We start from the raw sequence: 5,471 nt of genomic DNA, 5'->3' as shown, positions 1-5,471 counted from the left end.
CCACCTTATTCACACAAACCACCAAACCGCTGATTTTTGTGGACTAACCTTTTTACTAACCTCACTAGATACAAGCTAGCCATGTTAACTAGCTGAGATAGCTCCCGTTCATTGTAATCATGTGTAACCTTACAACTACCGGCGCAAGAAAACTTTGTAACTGACCAACGAGGGTTAAAATGAAGGGCAACTGGACTGGTTGAAGCTACTGGAAGACGTTTCGTCCCTCATCCAAAGGACTTCTTCATTCTGACTGACTGGCAGGGAAACTCAGCTATTAACCTCAGTGGGGTCGTTTATCCCGGTCATCGATACCGCTGGTTCGTTAGTGTTCCTTGTTGCTGTGACGACAGTCATTACAGTCGTTAAGACTACCTGTGGCCAACTGAACGACCATCGTTGGTATCTTCACCTGAGGCCAATAGTTTACGTTTGTTGAGTTTCCTGGAAGTATGACGGACAGCATGTGTAAGTGGGGGATAAGTGGTGGCGTAGACCCCCCCCCTGTTCAATGACGGCTTCTCGACCCTGGTGTAGATGCTTCCTTGACACCTCTTTCAAAACCATCCTCTTCTCTGTCTAAATGTGCACCTGGTGGTCCTCAAACAAGTCCTCTGTCCTTCAGATGTAATAGACAGCAGAGTCTTGACCCCGGGATAACGACCCCACTGAGGTTAAATAGCTGAGTTTCCCTGCCAGTCATCAGAACTGAAAGTCCTTTGGATAAGGGACGAAACGTCTTCCGTAGCTTCAACCAAGTCCAGTTTGCCCTTCATTTTAACCTTCGTTGGATAACTATGACCTGGATGACTGAGAATCTTCATAGACATCTTTGTAACTGACATTACATTCTATCTAACTTAGTTAATATCTTCCGATAACCTTAACTAAGCTCGATACATAAATACCACTATTGATTAGATCACAAGAGATCAGCTAACGCGTTAAAATGTAAAAAAATGTTGTTATTTCATCAACTTACCGGCAAGCGTCCTTTGAAAACACTGAAAATGATGGGGCTCAGTGCTGGAACTATCAATGTTCAGATGCCCCCTGACATGCGTCACTAGTAGGGTGAGACAAGACACTTAACCCACAAGATGTGATTCAAGATTAGGTTCACGAGATCGAGGGGGGACAAGATTTAACACTAAGAATATTTAAAGCTTAATTATATGAAGATTTTTTACAGCATTCTGATGATATTTTTTATATATATATATATATATATATATATATATATATATATATATATTATATATATTATATATATATATCTATATAAAGAGAAACACAAAATTCAGGTGGCAGATTCAAACTCTATAGCCTAGCTATAACAGAATATGATACGGTGCAGCTCTCAGTCATTCTGTGTTGCTTTCAGATATATTTCTCCTGTAGAACAACTTTTCTCATGTAATATCATCCCAGCTGAGTCATGATTTAGTTTTCCCTCTTTTTTTTTGTTGGGAAGTGACTTCTTCAAATGTGATTGCGGCACCTTTTTACCTCAATGAAAAATTATTTTAGGGCGGAGCTACCTTGTAATTGACAAGTTGTTAGCATGGCGACATGTCAATCAGGATAGAGGCGACTCTTATCCGCTGCTCTGTATACATTTAACCAGCGCTACTGAAAAAGCTTATTAGCAGTCGGCTGTTCATTTTCTACTACTATTTGTTGCTAGCAAAAATGCATCCCGATGAATCACAATTAACATATATTACAGATGCACCTAGATACCCAAGCTAGCTGCTCTACCGTCATGGCCAAATATGGTCACGTCCAGTACCTTGCAAAAAATTAAGATGGCAACGCCAAAATGCCAAACTCGTGGCTTTAAAACAGTAGTCCCAAACCAATGACGCTCTGGACGTACTATCACACACAGACAACCGGCCAGAGTAATCACCCTCGACTGAAAGCTGGTGATATTCTTGGGCATGAAGGCAGGGTAGGAGGTAGAATCTCAGAGCTGCCGTCACCCTGGATCCTGAGGCACGATGGGCCACAGAAGGACTGCCAGATCGCTGATCCTCTTGCAGATGTTAGCGCTGTAAGCAAGGTGGTTTTAGCTGCTGGAATTTCAACTGAGGGGTTGTTGGGGCACGAGCAGGCCTGTGTCTGCAAACACACCCTTCAAAAAACACCTCGCCAGTGGGTAGCGAACATCGTCCTGTTGCTGAAACTTCGTGCAGGATGAAATGGCAGCAGTTTAGGTTTTCACCGCGCTGAAAGCCACCTTCTGTCCATCAGAATCTGAAGGACAAAAGCACCGATGCCAGGGGACAGGCCACAGGGTCCAAACCTTGAGCCACACAGCGCTGGGATGCATCCACTTCACGGTACAAGACCAAGTGGACGCCGCTCTCACTCCCTGGATGGGTACAACATCCTGCTGAGACCTTGACCTTCCAAGCATTGCCTTTCAGCGGCTAGACCCATAATCTGGCCCGGGAGTGGGTAATTCCTGAACGCCCCGCCTCCCTGGAAGAGAGCGTCCCCACGCCACGGCAAATTTCACGGCCAGCCCAACAGCAGCCGCAGCAGACAGGGAAACCTTGTCGCACCAGTGCGTTCTGGGGTATCCATCCCTGGACAGTGAAGATGCCAACTATCTAGACACCCTGTGTCCTTGTTCTGATTCATTGACTTTATTATTTATAAAGATTGAACATGTAAATTGATAACTGCTAATAAATGTAATTAAACATATGATTAAAGTTTTGTGTTGGAGTTTGTGTTTTCTTAATTTTGACACCAGAATTTTAATGTTAATGCAAATGTATATCGGTTGCAACTATCAGTCATCGGTCTCCTTGATTAATAATAATCAGAATTGGCCCTGACAAAAATCCTACTGTATATTTTTTTTCCTCCAACAGTTTTACACAGCTCATCAGTGGAAGACAAACAGCCACTGATCTGATGCGTTTGAAATGTAAACCTTTCCCATGTTGCCTCCATTTCCCTTTTCCATCATGTTAAATCTGTTAAAATCTTACTGCTCCAAAGACGGTCAGCCAGCTCCTCCTGCTTCATCCTCCTCAGGAAGTCCAGTGCGATCTTTATAAAGACCTCTCTGCTCCTCTGCTCTTCATCCTCACTGTCCAACACCTCCTTATCCTCACTCAGACTCTCAAAGCATTCTGGGTAATCTGGACTCAGAATCCTCTGGACACTCTTCAGCTCGTTCTTTACAAAAGTGATGATCTTCTCCTCCAGCAGCTGGAACAGAAACATAACTGGACATTAGATTTAAACTGCTAGAACACAACATGTGATTCATCTGTCAGTCTGCAGAGCAAAATGGAGACTGTTAGGATGTGAATGGTAGTTCAGCATTTCATCTGTGGTTGATAGTGTAGTAAATAGTGTGTTTGTAGATGAACACACCATAAATGTGGAGTTCAGGTCTGTTCGCTGCTGCTGGGCAGACTGATCACTGGGAACCTCTGAGCTCTTCTGCTGAAGTCTGTGGGGAAAAAATAATTTTAAAACATTTTAAGGACTCAATATGACTTACTTCAGGTGGGGTTTGTTTTTTGTTGTGTTTGCTTGCTCACATTTCAACCTTCCAACCAGAAAACAGCTGTGCAGCCTAAATATATTTAAACTAATCACAATCATCTGAACAGTTTAGATCACTCTAGGTGTCATATGGTTGGAAAGAATCTGTGTGCAGATATAAATAAATTCAGGGAACACATTGATAAACTGTGCAGTCAGTTTACCATAACAATTTTAGAAAAATAGGAGCGCTTAGTTTAGATAAAAAAATGCTATAGCCCATAGGAAAAAATCATCCCTGTTCATTCATCTGTTTGCTCAGTTTATCAAACCTGAGATCAATAACATCAGTTTTGAACCAGCAGGTGTACACTGTGATGTCACTGCTGAAACGGTCTACTGTTCAGTCCTACAACAGACTATGAAGCTCTGGACCAAGACGGGATTCCTCTTCCCCGGAGAGTAAGATAATGACAGTTCAGTTTTAAATTCTTACCTTCCATCAGCAGGTTGTACATCTTTAAAGTCAAGAAGATGACCATTAGACCGGTCACTCTTCAGGGACACACAGCTGGGCGCAGGAGAGTCTGGTTTCTCTTGTTGTATCCTGATACAAAAAAATACAAATGACTACGAATGAAATGTTATTTAAAAGTGAATAAAACAGGTTTGACCAGATTCTCACAAGTTTGAATTCATGAATGTGCAGGATATATTAATACTAAGTTTTGTCTTAAGTATTGATACTTAGAGCTGCAACGATTTAATTAATTAATTAATTATAATTATCAGATTTTCTGACAAAAGCAACATTTTGTAAGATGTATTTTTTGTGTGATTTGGTGCATCATAAGATGTGTGAGACTGTGTATGTGTGGTGGAAATAAATTTCCTAAAAAGGGAATATAGAAAATCTAATCTAATCTTACCGTTCCAGAGTGTAATTCACTGCTGTCAAAATAATGACAGCTGTACAAGTGCACATAATTACATTATGATCAAAAACTAGCAAGTGGACTATGGAAGATTTTATTGGACTTTAATATTTGTAGTTGCTGTCTCCTACAGATGAGCCTGGGTACTGCAGTGGATATTCTTACTTAACTCATGGGAGGCAATGTTGCTACCGCCACCTGCTGGTGTAGCTAATAAACTGCTCTCACATTTACAGATGTCTGTGGTACAGAGTGGACAAAATTTACAAAAGTTACAAATGTAACGTGACCTGCAAATTATGCAAAAACTGTTTGTAAAAATAGATCCACAAATGCGTTAATAACACTTTGTATGTGAAATTAAAATGTGTGTACAGAGTAACTTGTACATATTTTTTTTGTTTTGTGGACATGAATACAAATGTAAAAATTCATGATTTGGGTAGTCAGATATTCGTTTATATATATTTTTTACAGATACAGTACATATTGGACAAAATTCCACAAATGTGTAAAAAGGAAGTAGATATTGAAATATTTATGCATCATAGTACACATTTGTGGATTGTTTTCTGTGGGTTACAAATGTTAAAGTCCGATAAAATCTTCCATAGTAGACAACTTTGCTAACAACCAAACATCAAACACAACAATATCTGACACAGCTAGCAGCTAATATGTTATTACTGACTAGTCCAACAGAAAGAAGGGCTGCTCTGCGTTTGTCCTGCATCCTTTCAGCTCTGCTAGCTCACGCCAACCAGTAATAGCCAGCCCCCTATTTACTCTTGTCCGGTTCCTTTTTTCTCATCCTCGCTTCCTCCAACACCTTCTTAGGTCTCTTCCGCCTCTGCCATGATGTCCATACTGAGAATACTGAGCTAGCTCACTCACACTGAACATTATAAATTTGCTAGCTTGCTAAAGAGTTTTGCTGAAGTGTTGAGATGCTGTAAAGCATTACAATGTTCTCGTAACAGAAATCCTGTCCAGGGTTCTTCCATAGAGCCAAAGAAAGCTGGAGCG

The sequence above is a fragment of the Micropterus salmoides genome, unplaced genomic scaffold (assembly GCF_014851395.1).
Source record: "Micropterus salmoides isolate LMB-PRFRI ecotype aquatic unplaced genomic scaffold, ASM1485139v1 Ms_hic_scaffold_6, whole genome shotgun sequence".
In the NCBI taxonomy this organism is placed as follows: Eukaryota; Metazoa; Chordata; class Actinopteri; order Centrarchiformes; family Centrarchidae; genus Micropterus; species Micropterus salmoides.
Note: the sequence above shows the minus strand (reverse complement) of the source record.